Here is a 27,045-nt window from a genome sequence, read left to right as displayed (position 1 = left end):
CTTAGATTCGGTTGCGGGAGGCACGTTTATGGAAATCACGGTAGGAGATGCTACAAAAATTCTTGATAATATTATGGCTAATTATTCTCAATGGCACACCGAAAGATCTTCTAGTAAAAAAGTGCATGCTATAGAAGAAATCAATGTTTTGAGTGGAAAGATGGATGAACTTAAGAAGATGTTTGCTACTAAAAATACTCCTCTTGATCCCAATGATATGCCTTTGTCTTCTTTGATTGAGAATAATAATGAATCTGTGGATGTGAATTTTGTTGGTAGGAATAGTTTTGGAAACAATGCTTATAGAGGAAACTTTAATGCTAGACCGTTCCCTAGTAATTCCTCTAATAATTATGGAAATTCCTACAGTAATTCTTATGGTAATTTTAATTCCTCTAATAACTACTCCCTCATGTTGCTGCAAGATGGTGGATTTCAGAAGATGCTAGTCTTTGATAGGACTAGTTTCTCCCCCTGTTATTCTGGCATTATGCGGTTAGTCCATAGATACTACCCATTTCATTGATACCGATACATAAGTAGTGTAGATCCTTGCTAGCGAGTACTTTGGATGAGTACTCACGGTTGCTTTGCTACCCATTTTCCCCCTTCTTTCTTCTTTCTGGTTGTTGCAACCAGATGGTGGAGTCCAGGAGCCAGATTCCATCTTTGACGACTGCTACTACCCCGAGGGTGCCTACTACCATGTGACGGATGCCGACGACCAAGAGTAGTTAGGAGGCTCCCAGGAAGGAGGCCTTGCCTTTTCGATCGATGTTGCTTTTGTGCTAGCCTTCTTACGGCAAACTTGTTTAACTCATGTCTGTACTCAGTTATTGTTGCTTCCACTGACTCTTCACTACAGGAAACTGCTAGTTTGCCGTCAGTGAGCGGCTTTGCCGTCAGCATTTCGTCGGGGTAGACGACAAAGAAAGTTTTGCCGTCAGGAGCTTACGGCAAAGTATGACTAACGGCAAATCTGCGCTTTGCCGTCTGTGAGCGCACTGGCTGACGGCAAACCTAGCGAAAGGATGATGGCAAAGAAACCAAGACGGCAAACTGTCTCTTCGCCATCTGTTGTTTCACTGAGTGACGGCAAAGGATGGACACGTGTCTAGTTTGACGGTAGGTAACGGTGCCCCAGTTTTGCCGTCTGTGTTTGTCATCCACTCACGACAAAGTCAGTTGCTTTGCCGTCTGCCTTCTGTCCTACTGACGGTGAACTTATAGAAAAAAAAACCTGGCACCGAGCATTTCTTTGCCGTCTCCTTTTGGTCCCACTAACGGCAAATTAATGGAAATTAAGAAAAGAAAATCCCCCCACCCGACCGCATCATCCCCGATTCCTCTGTCTCGACCGCGCGCGCTAGGTTATCCCCGCCCGTCCCCGGGTCCACCGCGCCGCCACCATCGCTCGTCCCCGGCTCCACCGCGCCGCCGCCGCCCGTCTCCACCTCCACCGCGCTGCCGCCACCGCCCGTCCCCGGCTCCACCGCACCGCCGCCGCTCGTCTCCACCTCCACCGTGTCGCCGTAGCTGGTCCCCGCCTCCACCGTGCCGCCGTCGGGACCCTTGTCCACTGTGCCCCCCACCCGTCCTCCTCCAATGGCGTGACCGCCACCGGGCCGTCCTCCCCTGCCCTAGCGGCACGGTTGCCGTGGGCAGCACCGCCGCCGGTTCCCTCCTACGCATCCGCCGCCGCTGGTCACCACCGAAGCGGGGCACCACCTCCCCCTCTGCCCCAAGCCCCCCTCTGCCCCACCCCACAGTGAGCACCACTCCCCATCTCTGTTCTTATTCTTTTAGATGGATAGACGTATGGATTACAGTATATGTGGATGGATTTATAGATGTATGTAAGGATGGATGCGTAGATGGATGTATGGATGATTTGCTGATGGATGTATCCCTTTCCATTTTCTTCTGCCTAAATTTTTTAGTATAAGGCAGCCTTGTGCTTGTCCATAATATGGTTGTTCTGTAAGGCAAAATTTCAACTTTTGATTAATGCTCATAGGAAATTAAATGCTCAGTTTTTTGCAACATGCTTAGATTGGAGAAGACAAGCCAGAGAGCCTAGTCTTGCTACACACACACACACATATATATATATATATATAGTTGTCAACTATGAGATGATGTTGATAATGTTTTTATTAGATTGTTTCACGAGTGCTTATGTTGGTTGTGCCGGTGCTTTTCATGTGCAGGGATTTTCTCTTCACCTCGAGGAGCATTGTCCGTCTCGTTGCCATTTCCATCGTTGTTCAACTACCGCCTCTACGGTGTCAGGGTGAGCTTGACTGTCATCTCCTCCCCCTCCCCTATTTGCTTCATTCCGTTCGTCGTGCCGATGCCACTAGATTTTATTTTCATGTCAAGTCTCATAACCTAGGTGTCTCCCGTTCGAAAGGGTGGCATCTATAAATATGCATGTCTTTGCATATTTATAACTGTCGTCCTTTCGAATTGTCCACGTTATCCATGGACAACCCGAGTACGTGTAGATTGGGTTTCGTTTCCCGTGCTCTACTTTGGTCCTCGGCAAAATTTCGTCAGCGCCACCTCGTTGTTCTCCGGGTGCACATTCTCTCAGCCTGTTGTCGAGACGTGTATCTGGAGAACAGCGGGGAGGTGCTGCCGAAATTTTGCCGAGGACCGGAGTAGAGCACGGGAAACGAACCCAATCTACACGTACTCGGGTGGGATTAGGACCCATCTTTACCTATTAGAGATAGGATTCAATCCATGGATGCACGTTTCCCTTTTGTATGGTAAAAAATTAAAATCATGGCGTAAATAATATGACAATGGTAATTAGGTGTGTATCTAGTCTTAATTACATTATACATATCTTGATGAATATGAATTTGGTGCCCCTACTGTTAGTGCAAGTACCAGTATGGATGATCGTGAGTGGATGTACACTGGACACCCTAGTCAGGCTGGCATGACCACTGAATGGGTGACGAAGACCAACGAATTTGTGGAGGCAGCATTTGCTAGAGGCCAAAGAAAAAATTGGTGCCCCTGCTTGAAGTGTCGCAACGGCACAGAACAGCCGAAGAAGACGATGTGTGTGCACCTGCAGAAGCATGGGTTTAAGCGTGGGTATACCCGGTGGACCCTTCATGGCGAGCCTGAACGTAGCAGAGAGGAGGTGGTGCGTCGGCGAACCGACAACAATGGTACCGGGATAGTTGACATCGTAGCTGACTTCAACGATGCACGTGAAGAGGGATCAGAGGAAGAACCGGAGGAGTCTGCGAGGGCCTTCTTAGAAATGCTGAATTCCTCACAACAACCTCTTCACGGCCACACAAACCAATGTCAGCTGGATGCCATTGCACAAGCAATCTTTATAAAGACCCAGTTCAACATGAGAAGAGATTGCTTTAATTCGATGGTGACATCTTGGGGTTGCTCTCTCCCCGAAGGTCACAAACTGGCTAAAAGTTGGTATGAAGCGAAGAAAATCTTTCGTGCACTTAAGATGCCCTATGAGCAAATACATGCTTGTCCAAACGGATATGTCTTATTTACGAAAGAGTGTGCCGATGACAAGTATTGCACCAAGTGCAAAGCCTCTAGGTATGTCGAGAGAGACCTCAGTGATGGTACGAAGAAGCAGAGCAAAGTCCCCGCAAATGTTCTTCGATATTTTCCAATCTTGCCAAGAATTCAACGCCTTTACTTGAACGAAGATACAGCCAAACAGATGACATGGCACAAATATGGGATAAGACACGACAAAGATGATCATGGGAGACCGATGCTGATACATCTGTTTTGTGCCCAAGCTTGGAAGAGTTTCGATCAAATACATCATGAGAAAGCAAAAGAGGCAAAGAATGCACGAGTTGCCATCGGACTCGATGGGTTCAATCCGTTTGGTATGGTGTCAAAGACATATAGTTGTTGGCCCGTGTTTGTTGTTCCCCTCAACCTCCCCCCCGGCGCCATAATTCAACGCAAGCACATGTTCCTGTCGTTGATAATTCCAGGACCCAAGTATCCAGGGAAGAATATAAGTGTGTACATGCAACCACTGATAGATGAGTTGAAAGAAGCTTGGGTGAACGGGATACGGACATACTACGTTGCTAGCAAAAAGAACTTCACAATGCATGTTTGGTACCAGTACTCATTTCATGACTTACCGGCGTATTCACTTTTCATGGGGTGGTCTGTGCATGGGAGGTTCCCATGCCCAAGGTGAAAGGAAAGCATGAAGTGCCGTTGGTTGTAGCATGGTCGCAAGTATTCTTGCTTCGATTTTCATAGACAACATTTGCGTCTTGACCATTCATTCAGACAAGACAAGAAGAACTTCATGAAAGGTGAAGTCGTTGAACACTCGGCACCACCTGAGATGACGGGTGAACAAATTCGTGATCAACTAAATGCTCTCCAGCCTGATCCCAAACATCCAGGGTATTTCTTGGGATATAACGAAGAACACGCATGGACTCATAAGCCATGCTTATGGGATCTCCCCTACTTCCACCAGCTCGAGCTTCCACATAATATTGATGTAATGCACACTGAAAAGAATATCGCCGAGGCCATTTTTGGCACATTGTTCAACATTGCTGAGAAGACGAAGGATAATACTAAGGCTAGACTTGATGTAATGAAGCTATGTCATAGACCCGAACAAAACTTGCGACAACCCGAGGGCAAGAAAAACTGGAGGACGCCAAAGGCGAGGTTTGTTCTTACTAGGGAACAAAAGAAGGAGATACTCATGTGGTTCAAAACTTTGTTGTTCCCTGATGGGTATGCAGCGAACCTTATGAGGGCAGTGAATCTTGATAAATTGAAGCTCAACGGGATGAAGAGTCATGATTGGCACATATGGCTTGAGCGGTTAATGCCGGTGATGATTCGAGGCTATATCCCTGAGGATGATTGGGAAGTATTGGCAGAGCTTAGCTATTTCTTCTGTGTTCTTCGTGCTAAAGAAGTATCTCCTACTGTGATAGATGAGATGGAAGAACGGGCCCCTGAGTTGCTCTGCAAGCTAGAGAAGATCTTTCCACCAGGATTCTTTAATCCCATGGAACATATGATTTTACACCTCCCTTCCGAGGCAAGAATGGGTGGCCCTGTGCAGAATCGTTGGTGCTATGGACTTGAGAGAATGCAGAAGACTCTTCGAGCTAAATGTAGAAATAAATGTAGAGTTGAAGCCTCCATAGCCGAGTCATTCTTGGCAGAGGAGATTACAAACTTCACGACATCACGCTATGCGGCCAATATTCCAAGCTTGCATAATGCAAAGTCTCGATACAATACTGGCGACCCTAAACATGAATCCAAGCTCAGCCTCTTCAAAGGGCAACTTGGACCTGTGGGTGCTTCTGGTTCAAAGACTTTGGATCCGAAAGAGTGGAAATCGCTTGCGTTGTATATCCTCACCAACCTTCAAGAAGTGCGGCCGTACATTGAGTAAGTGTTGGTACATTATATAACATTTACTCACATGTTTCTCTCTTAACTCCGCTCATTTCTCATTGGGCAGTGAATTCATTGCCCAATTCTTGAATGGAGGGGTCGAAAGTGATTCACTCGAAGAGTATGAGCTTCTTGCTGGTGAAGGAGACGGCAATTATGGTTTCATTTCTTGGTTCAGAGAAAAGGTAAGGTATACTTCTTGGAACACTTGAAGTTGGTATTACGTGCGACTAATACACCTATCCTTCTCTCTTAAACTTGTATCGCTTTTGCACACATGGGAACGAGGAACGTCGGGACGTTCTAAAATAAAGGAACACGGGAGTGTCGGCTATTTGCAATGGAGTTGAGTATTATGGAAGACTTGATGAAATATATGAACTGCATTACTTTGGGGCAAATCCTCCGAAAGTCGTTGTCTTCAAATGCCATTGGTTTGATCCGAAGAAGGTTAGGCGGAGGGATGATATTGGGCAAGTCAAAAATTGACAAGACAGCAAATTAGAATGTGAAGATGTCTATATTGTGGCTCAACAGGCGACACAAGTTTTTTATCTGAAGTATGCATGCCAAAAGAAGTACCTTAAGGGTTGGGATGTCGTGTACGATGTGCCGCCACATCGTAAACATCCTTCCCCCAGTGAAGAGGATTATCAACCTCACATCGACCCTGACACATATGATGGAGAATTCTTCCAAGAAGAACATGGGCCTAGAGGCCGTCTCAACATCCATCCACGCATGGAAGTACACATTGACAGTGAAGAAGAAGAAGTCGAAGAGGAAGAAGAAGAGGTTACGAACGTGGAAGACCTCTTAATGCTTGAGCGGTTACGTCTAGGAATTGCCGATGAAGGTGACGATGATGGTCAACATGAGGACAACATCCTTGATGACACGTATGATACTGATGATGAGGCTAGAACTGACCTTGAAGAAGAGACGGATTGTGATCCAGATGATCCCGACTATTTTTAGTCGTAGTGTTGAACTGTAATGTTGATTTTGTACTAGTTGCTTTACCATGACCCAGATGATCTCAAACATGTTGTAATGTTGAATTTGTAATATTTTTGAACTTATGCTTATCTATTTGAAGTATAATGTAGTTTTTGTACTATAATTGCCTGGTAATTCTCATTGCGTATGTTTTTTGAACTTATGCTTATTTGTTTGAACTATAATGTATTTGTACTACAATTGCATTGGTAATTCTCATTGCGACAATTGTTTGAACTTATGTTTATTTATTTAAACTATAATCTTGTATTTGTACTAATTGCTTTACTTTTTGTCATAGCAGGTGAGTGAAGCATGGTGGGCCCGCAAAGGAAAAAGCCCGGGCTCCCCATAGAGAGATCTTTGCTTAGCACTTTTATCGCCGATCCTCCACCTTCCTCTCATCCTCAGGCTCATCGAGGGAGAGGAAAAGGTCGGGGAAGAGGTGCACGTGGAGCAAATGTTAAGAGAAACCCGGTTCGGCCAGTGTCTCACGCCCTCGTGTCTAAGAGGGTGGAGGACGAGCCGGTGTCTCACTCCCCCGTGTCTGAGAGGGTGGAGGACGAGCCGGTGTCTCACTCCCCCGTGTCTGAGAGGGTGGAGGACGAGCCGGTGTCTCACTCCCCCGTGTCTAAGAGGGCGGAGGAAGAGCGGTTGTCGTCGGAGGCCTCTGACGAGGAGGCCCTGACCTCTGACAAGGAGGCCTCGACCTCTGACGAGGAGCATGCTGGTTTCATCCAAGTTGAGGAGGGTTGGTCCGTGTACCTACGTGGTTCCTCAAGGCTCCCTGAACGAGGGCTTCCTGTGGAGCAGAGGCCATGTATTACTCCATGTGGAGAAATGTAACTAACTTTGGCTTCCCATTTTCTACCTTCAATGTATGCAACAATTGCTAATAACTTTGGCTTCTCATTATGTAGCGGTTGGAAGAAAGTTGGAGCTAGCACGGGAAAGTACCGACACGTGAACGGCGTCCTTGGGAGCCTCATTAAGGAGCATTACCCTGGCATGGTTACTTTGCCTGGGGAGGGCAAAGTTCCGGAGCCAGCATGTACCTGGGACCACTACAAAGCCTATGAGGATCTTGGTGTAGCCAACAACATCGAGTTTCACAACAAAGCCGAGCGGGTCTTTGCTGAACTTTGGGTAATCATTAAGTTTCCTTCACACACTGCATCTTCACCGTCTTGTAGTAGCAAAACTTCTAGCTGTTGATATATATGCTGCACTCGATAATTAAATATTCCACCCATGAGAAAACTTAGATTTAGATTTTACTTTATTTTTCTTAACAGAATGCTAGCAGACTATAATACTGCAGTAGCAAAACTATCTAGAAAACTTAGATTTAGATTTTACTTTATTTTTCTTAATAGAATACTAGAAGACTATAATACTGCAGTAGCAAAACTATCTAAAAAAAAACTTAGATTTAGATTTTACTTTATTTTTCTTAATAGAATGCTAGCAGACTATAATATTGCAGTAGCAAAACTATCTAGAAAACTTAGATTTAATATTCCTGTGGCCACAAAGGCGAGGAGGCGCCCACCATGGACGGACGGACAACCTAGTTTATTTATAAATGTGTGTGTATACCACATGAGGCATTCTTTGAGCTCTGCTGATTAACCTGCAGATATCTAACTTGAATAAAAATCTGTGACGTGGATACTTTGCTGTAAATCTTGGTTCAATACCCCTCTAGTTATTAATATATGAATTCCTAGAAAGAGTACATGTTCAGTACTGGAGCTCCCTATGTTGGAAAACTAGTGCGTACTGTATTTCTTAATTGTGTTATTTGTATCTAGAGTATATTTCTAGAACCTGGGTGCATATATATAAACCTGATTTTTGGACCTGTCAATTCAAAGAAATATGTGCATCTGATCATCTGTATTGAATGAAATTTCTGAGCAACAATGTTTAATTCTTAGTGTAAACATACTTCAATTCTTGGTGAAATTTCTGCGTTCACCGTATAATGTATCTTCTATGAAGTGCATCATAATTGATTATAAATTGAGCAGTGGGAATTGATTAGAATCCACTTTATGGGTATTCCTAATAATAATAGATCGAATTCTGCTTATCTAACTCTTGATTGTCATCAACTCTGATGGTCTTTTTAACCTTTTGATTTCTGGGATGGAGCCATTGTCTCTATATTTGCCTGTTTTGACTATAAATAAACTAGCAGATTTTACTTTATTTAGATTTTATAAGAAACCTCAGACTTAAAGGTTTGAAAATTACTGCACCAAACTAATTTTCTCTATATTTGCAGGATTTCTATAGATGCGAGGATGGAAAGTTGGAGGAGGCACGAGCAGTTGTCAACAAACATTGCCCGAAGCTTGTGCATAATCTGATGCATGAGGCGCACCCTTTAGCCGTCCGCAAATATATGGCAACTCAAGGCTATAAGAGTCTTGATAAGAAAGCTGGTAGGAGACTCCGTCTTGAGAAGGACAAGTACATGCAGGTAAAGCATATTCATGCTTGTTATTTCCTCAACAGGGTGGCACTCAATTTCTTTTTGACATATATGAGATGCAATTGATCAATTAGGTTACTCTGAGATGGTGCGTCGATAAGGGGGAGTGTTGGGAGCGGATCGTGGACTATTGGTGTTCCAAAGAGTACAGGGAGAAAAACAAAGATTATAGAAATCGGCGAGCCGGAATGCTGGATCCACCACATCATCAAGGCAACTTGAACGTTATGGAGTACGGTGAACGTTGGGTATATCTTATGGAGTTCTTCATAAGCTTTTTCTTGTCATACATGTTGCCAATCCTTGTGATGAAATCTTAATCATGTTGCTTTGGTTGCAGGCGTCTCACCATAATGCTCCACTGCCCAACCTTTTCGTCTCGTATGCTTTGGCACATAAGGCACCGTACAGAACAGCCACGCCTTACGATGAGAATGACACAGCGTCCGCGTACTCCAGCAAGACCGCCTACGATCGGATGGAGAAATTTAAAGGGATGGCAAAAGAGTTGAAAGGGCCCGAGTATGATGTGACAACAGAGCCTCTTGACCAAGCGTTGGTCATGATCTCTGGAGAAGGCAGGAAACATGGCAAGGAAGCAATTGCAGGAGGCATGTTCCCTAGTTCCTCCCGTAGCTCTCTCCCTGAATACAAAGCTCGGTTAGGTATCTCAAAATCTTCTACATGTAAACGCTCGACTTCAACTATGGTTGAGATGGAGGTATTCTATACAAGTCCTTCTATATATGTTTGTTTCTTACTTACTGTTGGATTGAAGATGCGATTGCCATGCCATATTTTGTAGGCGAGACTGGCGGAGTTGAGGCGAGTGGCGGCGGAGGAGAGGGCGGAGGAGAGGTGACTGGCTGATGAGAGGACGCAGCAAGCGGTGCAGCAGGCGGTGTTGGCACAAACTAGTCAATGCTTTGCAATGTTTGCGGTTAGTTCCTTAATTGCCAAAGACATACATGAACTCTTCTACCACCAGTACTTAATCTTCACTCAAACATAATTTGCAGGCTTATTGTACCCAGAATGGTATGCCCGCTATGCCGATGCCTCATCAATCAGGCCATGGATCTAATACTGATGGATCTTCACATGCACGAGGCCCAAGTGACAACAACCTTGGTGGTTCTCCGAATGTTTGAGATCGAGTATGGTTGGTGGTTCTTTTGTCTGTTTGGCATATTTATGATTTCAAGCACGTTATTTGTTCTTGTGCCAAAACGTGACAGTCACCATTCAATCTTGTAGGTTGCCACTTGGATGTTCTTTGGACTATGACATGGACATGAAGGCATTTGTTGTAGTGCCAAATCTTACGTAGTGATGCCATCTTTGTTCATTGTGTATTATATGTATGGGACTATATGCTGTGGAACTATATGCTATGGAACTTTGTTTTGGGACTATATACTATGGAACTTTGTCCTGGGACTATATGCTATGGAACTTTGTTCATTGTTGCTTATATTTGCTATGGAACTATGTTGTCCTGTTATGGTTCTGTGCTGTGAGGATCTTTGGTTATGGATCAAGGCAATTACTATATTATATATTAAATTGTTTAATTGTGTACTAAAATTTGAGATTATCAAAAAAAAGCTTTGCCGTCTAGGGACAGACGGCAAAACTGCCACATGTCGCTAGCCTGTGCTTCTGCTGGAATGTTGCCGTCTGTCCAAAAGGTCGGTTGACGGCAAAGAGGTGGCTATTTGCCGTCTGGGACAACCCAACCAGACAGCAAAGTATGCATCTTTGCCCACTGGGGAGTGAATAGCAGACGGCAAAGTCCAGCTATTTTGCCCACTGGCCCAAGAACGACAGACGACAAAGTATGAGTTTTTCCCGTTTGCCTGCGCGATAGTTGACGGCAAAGTTAATAGACTTTGCCGTCTGCCTGGACGGCCGGTAGACGGCAAAACACTTGACGCCGTCCGTTAGTCCATCCATTCCGTCTGCTGCAATATTTTGCCGTCTGGCTTTACCCGCTGACGGCAGAAGGTATAGACTGACGGCAAAGTCTTTGCCGTCAAGCAGACAAAGAAGTAGACGGCAAAGTATTCTTTGCCGATTAATCTTTGCCGTCTACTTCCTGACGGCAAACTCTTTGTCGTCTGGATTTACGTCTTTGCCGTCTGTTATCCACAGACGGCAAACTAGCAGTTTCCTGTAGTGCTTGTGTATTCGAGCTTATGTATTTGAGCCCTTGAGGCCCCTGGCTTGTAATATAAAGCTTGTATTATTTCAATTTGTGTGTAGAGTTGTGTTGTGATATCTTCCCGTGAGTCCCTGATCTTGATCATACACATTTGCGTGTATGATTAGTGTATGATTGAATCGGGGGCGTCACAAGTTGGTATCAGAGCCGACTGCCTGTAGGTAGCCCCCTTTCCAACTCCTTGGCTGAAGTTGAGTCTAGTCACAAAAAAACTTTTACTAACATGGGTGTCCGTCTTATGGGCCCACGTTGCCATTGGGTGGTGTTAGGATCTTTTACTCCTTGTCTATACTATGGGATTCTGATCTCTCTTCTATTCGGGTTAAATATTTACTAACTCTAACCTTAGGTTCTCGTAACTACTTCCTCCCGGAGATCCCCTCATTCCAGATGGTCGCTTGGTGCACCAGAAGATTCTGAAGATACTCTTCGATGTTTTCCCGAGACCCTTGTGCCCTTCGCTGTTGCAATTACCTACCACTGATGAATCCCTATGGATAGCCACATACAATTTTGGTCCAAACCTTCTTTTCCAATTGCTCTTGTTATTACATGATACCCTAAAATACTTTCCGATATTCTGAGAATCCATTGTGCCTGCTGCCTTGCAGCTCCTTTTCCACATGAATACATGTTCAATAATTTCCCACACTTATCGAGGATTTGTTCATTCCTAGTTATTCATGTGTTTCACAAAATACCCTGAAATGCTATTCAACCTTTCAAGAATCCTTTGCAACCTATTGCTTTGGAAAGTATTGCGTGCCTGCATTATGGTTAATTCCATATTTCTAGTAATTTCCATTGATATCCTCTGTCACTATTGTTTCGAGACCCTTGATCCAGTATGTTCCGAATGCTTGCAATCCTCAATCAGATCCTAGCATTCATCCTTCCGGCCTCAAACATCATTCCGAACATGAGCATGTTCTTGGCAAATCAAACCTTGGTTGGTTGTCGATCTATATCGATTCAACTCAAATATCTTTTGATCAAAGCCTCTGCTTCTAATCTTCTGATTTGAAAATCGTAATTTGTTTGTATTCAAGCTTTGAAGTTATCTAGATATATCTATAATCCGATGCCTTTGCATTGTTTCTTCTTCTGGTTGACTATCGACATTCACATAAGATCCTTTATGGACCGCCATATCCTTGTTTGGATTATTATCTGACAATGTCCTTCATATTCATTAACCTTGTGAGTTCTTCCCCTGATACATAATGCCTTTGGTAAATTGTATCATCTCCTTTTGTCAACCATGCTCTGCTTTTGAGCTTGTGTTATTTACTCTTGTAGTTTGTGGTACATATTCCTAAGATGCCCCGATGGGTTGAACCTATGCCTTCCCTAATCCGTGTGAACCCGAGAGTTTTCACGAGTCATACTCTTCTAGTGTTTTGCCAGATATAATTTCAACACAACAGCTTCATCGAAAGCGAGAAGTGAATGAAAGGTTATGCCTTGGAAAAATGGGAGTCGACCTTGGACTTTTTGTTCATGGCCATTGACACGATGCAGATCTTACCATTGGAGCTTATCATGAAAATTAATTATCCCCTTGGTATAAGTTCATCTTATATCTGGGATATGGTCTTTTGCAATCGTGGTCTAGACCATATTGTTCTTCTTTGATCCCGTTTCTCGGACAAGTTAAAGTACTTGTCTTCAGCAGATCATTTCACCTGTGAAGCATCTATTCTACTCTACCTTCGAGTATTACCCTCTGTTATCTCGAGAATATCAAAGAACTGTGTTGCTCCCTATGAGTCTTCATCTAGTATTGCTTCTCACCGATTGCAGATTTCCCCGGGTTCTGAGTTATTAGTCACTCGAGGACACCGATAAGTGAATCGATTCCACACCCCGATTCAATAAATCTAAGTATTTTTTGTTGCTTACGAGTTTAATAATACTTCAAGTCATTCCCAACCCGATCGGCAATATCATCATCGTGCTAAATTTTTAACTTTTGCTACCTGGTCCTTCCCGGAGCACAATTTTTGATGATGAGCTAAGCTTACGTCTATCTTCCCCGTCTTATCATTTCGCCTTGAATATCATGCTTCATTTCGAGTTTGTGTTGTACCCGTGGCTCCAATAACCTTACACTTCATCATTTGTTTTGCTTGATGTCATCGTTGATCGATTACATCTTCATGAAACCTCTCGACAAATGTGTCGTGATCATCATCATCATCATTCTAAACTTTTCTAGGATATCAATCGAATTCATGATGAGAAATACCATTATTCCCCCTCGATGATTAGTGTTGTCATCAACAACGTTATTGCCTTCCCTCCAATACAAAAACATGGATACTTCCTTGCTCATGTAGACACCTTGGTGTATAACTCTGTCAGTAAGACCCTATTACTATTGTTGATGACCTTCCGGTAACCACCGATGGACGAAAACTTTGTCTAATGGACCGCCTCGTTCCAACGAGCAGGAAAATGGTTCTTTTCGTCCCTCGCCCTTGGTACCAACGTTGTCGCCAATATAACTAACAGGCTATCCTATGACATGCCTTGCTATCATATTTGTGCAAGATGTCACCGCTCTTCCTACTCTGAACACACAAGGTGGGCCCATAACCCACAGTTCCACATGATCGAAACCAGACTCTCCTGTACAACCTTGATTCCGAAATATTCTTTGCCCTTGGCTACGTATGTAATTCACGAGCTAACTTCCCCACCATGTTTCATTCCGGTATCAGAGGCAACATTATTCTTCATTGCTCTGAACCCCTTCATCACCTATTATGGGCATCAGCTAGATGCCTACCTGGTTGAAACTTATTGAACCTCCTTATAGCACTCTCGATTTGTTTCGTGGTGCTTCTAAAATCTTCTTCCTTGAGAGAATTATCGGATGCCAATTCTTTCAGACATCCGTCCTTATAGTTTTCCCCTTATACCCTATTCGTAAGTATGATAAAGTTTCTAAAGAAAGAATGAGGGCTTCATCATGATGGCTGAAGCAGAAAAATGAAAACATCAATATAATGGATCGACTTCTTCGAGAAGATCAACTAGGACCAAGAAGATTCGTTAGAATTTCATAACCAATTCCTTTACCCTTACTCCACCTCTTAAATCTCGGGATGAGATTTTTTGTAGTGGAAGAGATTTGTAACACCCCTAGTGTCATGCTACAGTAATCTCATACCTAATGATGCTATGTCATCATAATTATTTTGCTAATCCTCAGTTTTCTCCAAAACAAACTCAAATCCAAATTCTAATGCGTCAAATTATAATTTTACAAAACAGTAAAACTAAAATGTTCACACTATTCTATAAATCCCGATCATTTCCGTGATGAAACCAACTACATTTGACTCTTAGTTAAATCCCTTGGAAATTAATAAGTGGCCCAACAACACTTAACTGAGCCATTTTAAATGCAAACATAATTTGAATAAATTCAAACAAACTTCAAATCTTTTGTGGCGGTACTAAATAATGCGTAGTATTTGTTTAGACCAGTTTCATATTTTAGAAAATTCATTTGGTGGTCAAACAAATACAAAATAGTAATTTTAAATGCAAACATAATTTGAATAAATTCAAACAAACTTCAAATCTTTTGTGGCGGTACTAAATAATGCCTAGTATTTGTTTAGACCAGTTTCATATTTTAGAAAATTAATTTGGTGGTCAAACAAATACAAAATAGTAGTTAAATTAAATACATAAAAAGAAAAAGGAATCTGGAAAGCCTACACTGTGCACTTGGGCCTGCTAGCAACAGTGCAGGCCCAGCCCAATTTCCCCTCTGTGTTCTTCTTTCCTGTTCATCGGTCGCGGTGGACGTTTGTACATCGTCTATGGCCGGATCCTCCACGGGGCAGCCATCCCGCGCCTCCTCGCCGTCTCCCCGCGCGATAAGACCGCGCCCTCGCCCCTGGAATGAACCCTAACCCCCCACTCACCCCTCTTCCTCGCTCGCTCTTCTCTCCCCGCGGCAAACCGCTGCCATGGTCGCCAAGTCCGACCTCGCCCTCGTGCTCTACGCCCGCCGCCTAGGAACGTGCCAAGGGCACCATCAACATCCGCTGCTCCCTCTCCGTCCACGAGCTCGAGCTCGGAGTCCATACATCACGTGGATCGGGAGGCTTCATCGCCTACGGTTGTCGCTGCCTTGCCGTGGATCCACGCTCCGGCAAGCCCCCGACCCGTCCGAGCTCGCCTTCAGCCATCCCCCGGTGAGCCTCCTCCATTCCCCCTTGCGTCGACCTTGATTCGCGCCATATATCGCCGCCCCACCGCCATGGCCGCGTCCGTCCGCCTCCACTCCTCACAGCACGTTGAGACCGCCCACTCGCGCATTCCCCTGTAGCCGCCACCGTGCCCAGTTGTGTGCGCCCGCCCTGGCTTCACCTCCGACTGTTGTTAGCTCGGCTACCGTCGCCTGCTCCCAGCTGCCCCGCACACCGCGCCCCTGGCCGTGCCCAGTCCCGTGTCTGCTGCACCCCGGCACGCTGGCTGGCCCGATCGTCTACCAGCTCGCCCGGCCGTGCGCCCACGCGTGCCGCGTCGCAGTCGCCCGCGGCCCTGCCGCTGTTCCATTCCTCCCTGTACTGTTGTTGCTTCTGTGTGCCTTCGTGGCCTCGCGTCCGCTTGCTCTTGCTCTATTTCTGCTGCAAAAATGCTACACTTACGGCATTCTAGTACGGACTGGCTTCACCGACTGCTCTCTCGCCAATCAACCCCCTTGATTTTCGCTGGTGGGACCTCTCCTCCTTAATCTTCTCTAACCACAACTCTTTCGTGCGTCCGTAACCGAAAGGCGAGTACTGGGCGCCGGCGCACCGGCCCAAAAATTTCCGGCCGGTCGGCCACCCACCGTCCGATTGACCCGCGTCTGGCCGTTAGATCAAGTCAACGTGACCCCCTTCCACCCCATCCTTCCTCGACTCGCCTCCGCCTCATCATCGAGCGTGTTGTCCGCCTTGCCGCGAGCACCCGTCCAACCGTCCTGCAGCGCTCGAGTCCCAACCCCCTCACCGCATCTCCGCCACGCCGTTGCGGCACAGCTTGCTTGCCGCCCCTCGCCGCATGGCCACCAGAATTACATCATGACTTCTGTTGGATCCTGCAGACTCCTTTCCATTGACAATTGCAGCTCTCACGCCGCTGGTTCGAGCATACGGTCACCGTGGTTGCAGCATCCCATCGTCACGGCCGCCGTCGTCCCTCGCTGGCCGTCGTAGGCATGCATCACCGTGTGCTGGCAAAAAACCATAATCAGCAAAAAATCTGGTTCGTCGCTGGTGGCAGCAAAAATAATAGCGGGTGCTAGCAAAACAAAATCACAGTTCCAGCAAAAAAAACAAGAACGCTTCGCTGTTCGCCGTTGCAGCAAAAAAATCACCGCAAAACAAAATGGGTCACCATCTTCCTTGATTGTAGCCCCGCCCATGATCATTGCAGCTCCCCAAGAAGCTGGTTCCAGCAATTAGCGCTGCCAATCCCAGCAAAAAGAGCACCATCACTCGCCGGTCGTAGCAGTTGCCCCTGGTAGTAGAAAAAATTCTTGCCGGTTCCAGCAATTTTTTTGCCGGTCCCAGCAAAATGATTTCGACACCATCTAGTTCCAGCATCGGTCCATGGTGATTGTAGCTTTTTTGCCATGTGGTTCCAGCAAAAACTATCTCCGGTTGCAGCACCGGATTCCCCCGTCTCCATCTCCGGCGGCGGCTGGTTGTAGCAACCATGGCTACTAGTTCCAGCATCGCTGGACTCCCGTTGCAGCATCACCGAACTCTGCTCTAGGGCCACGGACCGCGCCGGTTGCAGCAGCCCACCGGAGGAGAGGACGGCGAGAGAGACAAAGAAGAGGAGGGGATAGCTCAGGTAAAGCAGATGAAGAAGAGAAGCGTTTGTGGATGAGAACGATCTGCAGGAGGAGATAAGGCAGAGGAAGAGCGGTTTGCGGGCCCACAAAAAAAGCGGTGATGTGTCGTTCGTCTCGAGACCTACGATCTATTTTGATCGAACACACGCTGCGGAACTGGCCGAACGCTCGGCCGGTCGACCGTACGCAAACGTTTCCCTAACCGAAATCCTGTGGGAATACGTCCGTAAGTCTAGCATCTCTGTGCATCGGCAGTACTAGCAGCAAAGCAACGCTAGTGGCAGGCTGCTGCTGGTGGTGGATGTGGCCGTGTGTGCGTAGGTGTTGTGTGTGGTCGGCCTAATTAGATTAGGATAATTTAGACTACTTATGGCATGTATAATGGTGCTATCTTAGAAGTGCCACGTAGGATAAATGATAAGGTGAGGAAAAGAGAACTCATAAAAAAAATGTTGTCTTCTCTTATTTAAGAGAAGACAAGAGATAATCTCTTAGCACAATATGTATCACCATGTTTTTAGGAATTACTAGTTATTGAAGATACGGCTAGGAATGACCTATTGTAGCCATTTTTTTTGTCATCTCTAAATTAAATGCAAGACTTAAGATAAGATTCTTTTATCAACCATTGTACGTGCCCTTATTAGGTACTCTTTGTTAGGTTAGTTGCTAGCCTATGGCAGAAGGACCCCATTTAGTTAAGTTAGAATTTATTTATTTTGTTTATACGTATAGTCTATGCCATGTGGGCCACCCCCTAGCTTTTGACCAGTCAATTTGACTTGGTCAATTCAGATTAAATAAATGTTGAATCTTCATAAAATGTTTAAAGCTTTGAAATCTAATATAAAATAAAACGTAGCTCGGATCGAAAAACTTTCTACATGAAAGTTACTCAGAATGATGAGACGAATCCGAATACGTAGTCCGTTCGTCCACCACATGTCCCTAGCATAGAGAACCTGCAACGGCCCCCTCTAGTTCGTCTGTCCGAAAATGCCAAACTTCCGGGAAAGTATTCTCGGATGTTTTCCCCCTTCATCTGTAGCGTGTAGCACTGCATTAGGTCACCCGTAGCAGCACGTATTTCCATGTTATGCTTTGTGATGCTTTGATTTCTTTATTATTTATTGTGTTTCCCCTCTGTTACTTCTTTCCGGTAGACCTCGAGACTGCGGTTGAACCAGGGATTGACCACTTCACCATTGAAGATCCGTATTTGTCTGCCGAGCTTCCAGGCAAGCCCCCCTTTTGATCATCCCGATATCGCCCATTCCATTCTCTCATGCTTGCATTAGATTTTTCTACTGTATTTGATTGCTCCTATTCTGATGCATAGCTTGTTTTTGTACCTGCTGTTGTACCTTACCTGCTTATCCTAAACTGTTTAGTATAGGCTGGGTAGAGACCCATCAGAGACCCACACATTTTCCCGACTGCCCCGCTAGATTTTCAGAGGACCCGGTCAATGGGATCGAAGACCAGGCCCCGACACCGCACATCACTTTCCCCTTAGTCGCTCGACACTACTGGGTTACTATCGGGTGCCGAGGGTGAGACCTCATCAGCACTTCTGATGTTAACCCTGTAGTGTAGCTATTCGGTCATGGTCATCGAGGGTGATTCCACCTTAACCACTTCCGATACGATTCTGTCGTGCAACCCCTCAAGTGTGAACCTCGAGGGTGGTTCCTCTTACATTCACCTTGATGATTACATTGAGTGGAATCCATCGAGGGTGGTTCCTCAGGGTTCCCCTTGGTGTTAGACACACGGTTACTATGACTTTACACTGAACCATGTTACTAAAGACGGGTCGGCCCTGAGGGGTACCCGCGTGAGCTTAATTACGAGTGATGTGGAGTCGGGTTGACCTGGAGGGTGCCCGCGTTCCTAATCCACTACGATTTGGATATTTGATCCAAGGGGCCTCTGTCCTGATAGCACTAACCATCACGTGGGCATAGTATGGGCGTTCTACGTCGTATGCATCAGCCGAAACTTAATAGACATACTGGACTAAGTGGCGCGCGCCGGGTTGGACTGCATAAGCACCAGCCTTTTTAAGGAGGTAGCTAGGTCTGCTCACAGGCCATGTTCGCAACGTGCAGGAGTTCCTGGGGCGATGGCCCATGACCCCTGGGGGCATAGGGTTAGTCCGGCGTGCTAACCTCTCTATTAAGCCTAGGTCGGGTTGCGGCGAATTGTTTGGCCGACGCCGGGCATGACCAAGGAAAGTGTGTCCGGCCGGAGTTAATCGAGTGTGGTGGGTAAGTTGGTGCACCCCAGCAGGGAAGAAAACATCTATCGATAGCCTGTCCTACGGTAACGGACACCTGGAGTTGTATCCCGATCGATACAACTAGAACTGGATGCTGAGGCATGATTTGGATATGTTGCTTTGGGGGTCGAGAAAGGATCCCGGAGCATTGATACAAAAACATAAATATGACTTATGTTATACTACTCTACTCCCTCGTGTTGCTGCAAGATGGTGGATTCCAGAAGATGCTAGTCTTCGATAGGACTAGTTTCTCCCCCTCTTATTCTGGCATTCTGCAGTTAGTCCACAGATACTACCCCTTTCATTAATGCCGATGCATAAGTAGTGTAGATCCTTGCTTGCGAGTACTTTGGATGAATACTCACGGTTGCTTTGCTACCCATTTTCCCCCTTCTTTCTTCTTTCTGGTTGTTGCAACTAGATGGTGGAGTCCAGGAGCCAGATGCAATCTTTGACGACTGCTACTACCCCGAGGGTGCCTACTACCATATGACGGACGCCAACGACCAGGAGTAGTTAGGAGGCTCCCAGGCAGGAGGCCTTGCCTTTTCGATCGATGTTGCTTTTGTGCTAGCCTTCTTAAGGCAAACTTGTTTAACTCATGTCTGTACTCAGATATTGTTGCTTCCGCTGACTCTTGTGTATTCGAGCTTATGTATTCGAGCCCTCGAGGCCCCTGGCTTGTAATATAAAGCTTGTATTATTTAAATTTGTGTCTAGAGTTGTGTTGTGATATCTTCCCGTGAGTCCCCGATCTTGATCGTACACATTTGCGTGTATGATTAGTGTACGATTGAATCGGGGGCATCACACGGAGGGAGTAGTATAGTTACTACAGCCGGAACATGGTAAGTTGGACCCCTTAATGCGGGCACAGACCGGGCACACCACAATTATTCCTTCAAATATCCGGCACCTCAATTAGCACATCTTCCGGCTACTTAATCAATTGTTACACTTCATGAGTTGAAAAGGAAAGGGCAGTACACTTATTATAATGGTACTTATGCTAGTAGTATGAATAATTATTGTACATGTGGGCTACTAGGTTGGCTATAGGTTAGGTGCCAAATTCATATATGCTCTCGTTGTTATGCTCTAGTACAAGTGTTACAGTTTACAAGTTTGAAATGAAAAGGCAGTACACTGACAATACCCTGTCGCTTTCAAATCGCATACCCAGATAGTCGGCCCGGCATGCTGCTGGCCCAAGGGAATGCGGGTCATTGCTACTTCTTGAGTTTGCGTTGGTTTTTCCCTTGAAGAGGAAAGGGTGATGCAACAAAGTAGAGTAAGTATTTCCCTCAGTTTGAGAACCAAGGTATCAATCCAGTAGGAGACAACGCACAAATCACCAAATACCAGCACAAACAATCAAACAAACTTGCACCCAACGCGATTAAAGGGTTGTCGATCCCTTCATGGTTACTTGCAAAAGTGAGATCCGATAGAGATATATAAATGATAAAGTAAATATTTTGGGTATTTTTGGTTTATAGATTAGAAAGTAAAAGATTGCAAGAATAGTAGATCGGAAACTTCTATGATGGAAAAGAGACTTTATATGATGGAAAAGAGACCCAATGCCATAGGTTTCACTAGAGGCTTCTCTCAAGATAGAAAATAATATGGTGGGTGAACAAATTACTGCCGAGCAATTGATAGAAGAGCACAAAGTTATGACGATATCTAAGGCAATGATCATGAATATAGGCATCACGTCCGTGTCAATAGACCAAAATGATTCTGCATCTACTACTATTACTCCACACATCGACCGCTATCCAGCATGCATCTAGAGTATTAAGTTCATAAAGAACAGAGTAATGCATTAAGTAAGATGACATGATGTAGAGGAATTAACTCAAGCAATATGATGAAAACCCCATCTTTTTATCCTCGATGGCAACAATACAATACGTGCCTTGCTGCCCCTTCCGTCACTAGGAAAGGAAACCACAAGATTGAACTGAAAGTTAAGCACTTCTCCAATTGCAAGAAGAACCAATCTAGTTGGCGAAACCAAACCGATAATTCAAAGAGACTTCCAAAGATATCAAATCATGCATATAAAAATTCAGAGAAGATTCAAAGAATATCCATAGATAAGCTGATCATAAATCCACAATTCATCGGATCTCAGCAAACACACTGCAAAAATGTATTACATCGAATAGATCTCCAAGAACATCGAGGAGAACATGGTATTGAGAATCAAAGAGAGAGAGAATAAGCCATCTAGCTACTAGCTATGGACCCAGAGGTGTAAGGTAAACTACTCATGCTTCATCAGAAGGGCAATGGTGTTCATGTAGAAGCCCTACATGATCAAATACCCCTCCGGCACGACGCCGGAAAAGGCCCCTAGATGGGATCTCACGGGTACAGAAGGTTGCGGCGGTGGAAAAGTATTTCCATGGATGCCTCTAGTGGTTTTGGGGTATAAGAGTATATATAGGTGAAAGAATTAGGTCAGGAGACCCATGAGTGGCCCACAAGACAGGGGGCGCACCCTAACCCCCAGGGTGCACCCTCCACCGTTGTGGCTGCGTCGAGGCTCCTCCGACTTCATGTCCAAGTCTCATGGTTTGCTTCTAGTCGAAGAAAGATCATCGTGAAAGTTTTATTCCGTTTGGACTCCGTTTACTATTCCTTTTTCTACGAAACTCTTAAACATGGAAAAAACAAGAACTGACACTTGTCTCTAGGTTAATAGGTTAGTCCCAAAAATAATATAAAATAGCATAATAATGCATATAAAACATCCAAAATAGATAATATAATAGCATGGAACAATAAAAAAAATATAGATACGTTGGAGATGTATCAAGCATCCCTAAGCTTAATTGTTGCTCGTCCTTGAGTAGGTAAATGATAAAATCAATTTTTTTGATGTGGAATGCTACCTAACATATTTATCCATGTAACTTTCTTTATTGTGGCATGAATGTTCAGATCCGAAAGATTCAAAACAAAAGTTTAATATTGACATAAAAATGATAATACTTCAAGCATACTAATAAAGCAATCAGGTATTCTCAAAATAACATGAAAAAAGAAAGCTATCCCTACAAAATCATATAGTCTGGCTACGCTCCATCTTCATCACACAAAATATTTAAATCATGCACAACCTCGATGACAAGCCAAGCAATTGTTTCATACCTTTGATGTTCTCAAACTTTTTCAACTTTCACGCAATACATGAGCGTGAGCCATGGATATAGCACTATAGATGGAATAGAATATGGTGATTGTGGAGAAGACAAAAAGAGAGAGATAGTCTCACATCAACTAGGCGTATCAACGGGCTATGGAGATGGCCATCGATAGATATCAATGTGACTGAGTAGGGATTTCCATCAATGGATGCACTAGAGCTATAAGTTTATGAAAGTTAAAAAAGAAAACTAAGTGGGTGTGCATCCAACTCGCTTTCTCATGAAGACCTAGGGCAATTTGAGGAAGCCCATCATTGGAATATACAAGCCAAGTTCTATAATGAAAAATTCCCACTAGTATATGAAAGTGATATCATAGGAGACTCTCTATCATGAAGATCATGGTGCTACTTTGCAGTACAAGTGTGGTAAAAGGATAGTAACATTGCCCCTTCTCTCTTTTTCTCTCATTTTTTTTATTTGGGCCTTTCTCATTTTTTGGCCTCTTTTTTCGTCCAGTCTCACCTCGACTTGTGGGGGAATTATAGTATCCATCCTCCTTTCCTCACTGGGACAATGCTCTAATAATGAAGATCATCACACTTTTATTTACTTACAACTCAAGAATTACAACTCGATACTTAGAACAAAATATGACTCCATATGAATGCCTCGGGCGGTGTACCGGGATGTGCAATGAATCAAGAGTGACATGTATGGAAGATTTATGAAAGGTGGCTTTGCCACAAATACGATGTCAACTACATGATCATGCAAAGCAATATGACAATGATTGAGCGTGTCATAATAAACGGAACAATGGAAAGTTTTATGGCAATATATCTCGGAATGGCTATGGAAATGCCATAATAGGTAGGTATGGTTGCTGATTTGAGGAAGGTATATGGTGGGTGTATGGCACCGGTGAGAGTTGCGCGGCACAAGAGAGGCTAGCAATGGTGGAAGGGTGAGAGTGCGTATAATCCAGGGACTTAACATTAGTCATAAAGAATTCACATACTTATTGCAAAAATCTATTAGTTTCGATAGTACTACACACATGCTCCTAGGGGGATAGATTGGTAGGAAAAGACCATCGCTCCTCCCCGACCGCCACTCATAACGAAGACAATCAAAAAATAAATCATGCTCCGACTTCATCAAATAATGGTTCACCATACGTGCATGTCACGGGAATCACAAACCTTAACACAAGTATCTCTCAAATTCAAAACTACTCACTAGCATGACTCTAATATTACCATCTTCATATCTCAAAACAATCATAAAGAATCAAACTTCTCGTAGTATTCAATGCACTTTTATATGAAAGTTTTTATTATATCCATCTTGAATGCCTATCATATTAGGACTAAATTTGTAACCAACGCAAATTACCATGTTGTTTAAAGACTCTCAAAATAATATAAGTGAAGCATGAGAGTTCATCAATTTCTATAAAATAAAACCACCATCGTGCTCTAAAAAAGATATAAGTGAAGCACTAGAGTAATATTTCCTAGCTCAAAAGATATAAGTGAAGCACATAGATATTCTAATAAATCACGATTCGTTCGTGTCTCTCTCAAAAGGTGTGTACAGCAAGGATGATTGTGGCATATAAGTGAAGAACATAGAGTATTCTAATAAATCACGATTCATGCGTGTCTCTCTCCAAAGGTGTGTACAACAAGGATGATTGTGGCAAACTAACAAGTAAAGACTCAAATCATACAAGATGCCCCAAGCAAAACACATATCATGTGGTGAATAAAAATATAGCCTCAAGTAAAGTTACCGATAGATGAAGACGAAAGAGGGGATGCCTTCTGGGGCATCCCCAAGCTTAGGCTCTTGGTTGTCCTTGAATATTACCTCGGGGTGCCTTGGGCATCCCCAAGCTTAGGCGCTTGCCACTCCTTATTCCATAGTCCATCAAATCCTTACCCAAAACTTTAAAACTTCACAAGACAAAACTCAACAGAAAATCTCATAAGCTCCATTAGTATAAGAAAATAAATCACCACTTTATGGTACTATTGCAAACTCATTATTTATTTATATTGGTGTAATATCTACTATATTCCTACTTTTCCATGGTTCATACCCCTCGATATTACACATAGATTCATCAAGATAAGAAAACAACACATAGAAAACGGAATCTGTCAAAAACAGAACAGTCTGTAGCAATCTGTCACTCTTGAATACTTCTGTAACTCCAAAAATTCTGAAAACTTAGGACAACCTGAGAAATTTGTGCACCAATCCAGAGCAAAAAGAATCAGAGCAAAATCACGTTTCGATAAAATCCTGCAAATTATTTACTGGGCACAAAAGTTTCTGTTTTTAGCAGGATCAAAACAACTTTCACCGTAAGCTATCCCAAAGGTCTTACTTGGCACAAACACTAATTAAAACACAAAACCACATCTAACTAGAGGCTAGATGGATTATTTAAAGAAAAACAGGAACAAAAGCAAACAAAAAATAAAATTGGGTTGCCACCCAACCAACGCTATTATTTAACGCCCTTAGCTAGGCATAAAATCACGAATAGATCTAGGTATTGTCTTCATTGGTATGCAATCCATAAGTGGCTCTCATAATAGATTCATATGGTAATTTAATTTTCTTTCTAGGAAAGTGTTCCATGCCCTTCCATAATAGAAACTGAAATCTAATGTCTTCTTTCGTATCAATAATTACACTAATCGTTCTAAGGAATGGTCTACCAAGAATAATAGGACATGTAGGATTGCAATCTATCTCAAGAACAATGAAATCTATGGGCACATAATTCCTATTTGCAACAATAAGAACATCATTAATCCTTCCCATTGGTTTCTTAATAGTGAATACGCAAGATGCAAATTTAAAGAACAATCATCAAATTCACGGAAACCTAACACATCACATAAGGATTTTGGAATTGTGGAAACGCTAGCACCCAAATCACACAAATCATGGCACTCATAATCTTTAATTTTAATATTAATAGTAGGTTCCCACTCATCATAAAGTTTTCTTTGGATAGAAACTTCCAATTCAAGCTTTTCTTCAAAATATTGCATCATAGCATCAACGATATGTTTAGCAAAAGCTTTGTTTTAAGTATAAGCATTAGGAGAATTCAACATGGATTGCAACAAGGAAATACAATCTATTAAAGAACAATTATCATAATTAAATTCCTTGAAATCCAAAAGAGTGGGTTCATCGCTACTTAAAGTCTTGACCTCTTCAATCCCACTTTTATCAAATTTTGCATCTAGATCTAAAAACTCTGAATCATTAGGACGCCATTTAAATAAAGTTGACTCATATCTAGTACCATCTTTAACAAGATTCATATTAGAAAACAAAGATTCAATAGGAGTCACATCAATCACTTTCAGATCTTCATCATTATTTTCATGAAAACTAGAAGAACACGCTTTTTGAAACAAGTCTTGTTTGGCACGCATCTTATGGCATTGAGAGACTCATCAATGGAAATTCTCATGGCATTGAGAGACTCATTAATATCATGCTTGGGTGGAATACATCTAAGTTTCAAAGAATCGACATCAAGAGAAATTCTATCGACGTTCCTAGCCAAATCATCAATCTTGAGAAATTTTTCTTCAATCAAAGCATCGAAATTCTTTTGCGAACTCATAAATTCTTTAACACTAATCTCAAAATCAGAGGGCATCTTTTTAAAATTTCCATAAGAATTGTTGTGGGAATTACCATAATTATTAGAGGAAATACTAGGAAATGGCCTAGGATTAAAATAAGTTATACATGCGTTATTACAAAAATTGTTCCTACCAATAAAATTCACATCCATAGATTCATTATTTATTTCAATCAAAGTGGACAAGGCATATCATCAAGACAAATAGAAGAACTCTTAGTAGCAAATAATTTCATAAGTTCATCCATGTTTCCACTTAAAACACTAATTTTCTCCAATTGCATGCACTTTTTTTACTAGTGGAAGATCTTTCGGTATGCCATTGAGAATAATTAAAAATAATAGTTTAGTAGCCTCTCCTAAAGTAATTTCCATGAAAGTGCCTCCCGCGGCCGAATCTAAAAGATTTCTAGAAGCAAAATTCAATCCGACATAATTTTTTTGTATAATTGTCCCAAGATTGTGCAAAATGTTCATGATCAAGTTGCTTAAAATTCATAATATCGTTCCTAAGGGAGATAATGTTAGCGGGAGGAAAATACTTAGAGATGAAAACATCTTTACACTTGTTCCATGAATCAATACTATATTTATGCAAAGATGAAAAACAAGTTTTAGCACGATCTCTAAGTGAAAACGGGAAATAGCTTCAATTTAACAATATCATTATCCACATATTTTTTATTTTGCATATCACACAAATCAACAAAAAAATTTAGATGGGATGCGACATCTTCACTAGGAAGGCCAGAAAATTGATCTTTCATAACAAGATTCAGCAAAGTGGTATTAATTTCAAAAGATTCCACATTATTAGCGGGAGCAATCGAAGTACTAATAAAATCATTATGATTGGTGTTGGAAAAATCGCA

Source organism: Triticum aestivum, chromosome 1B (genome assembly GCF_018294505.1).
Source record: "Triticum aestivum cultivar Chinese Spring chromosome 1B, IWGSC CS RefSeq v2.1, whole genome shotgun sequence".
Classification (NCBI taxonomy): Eukaryota; Viridiplantae; Streptophyta; class Magnoliopsida; order Poales; family Poaceae; genus Triticum; species Triticum aestivum.
This window is presented reverse-complemented; position numbering follows the sequence as displayed.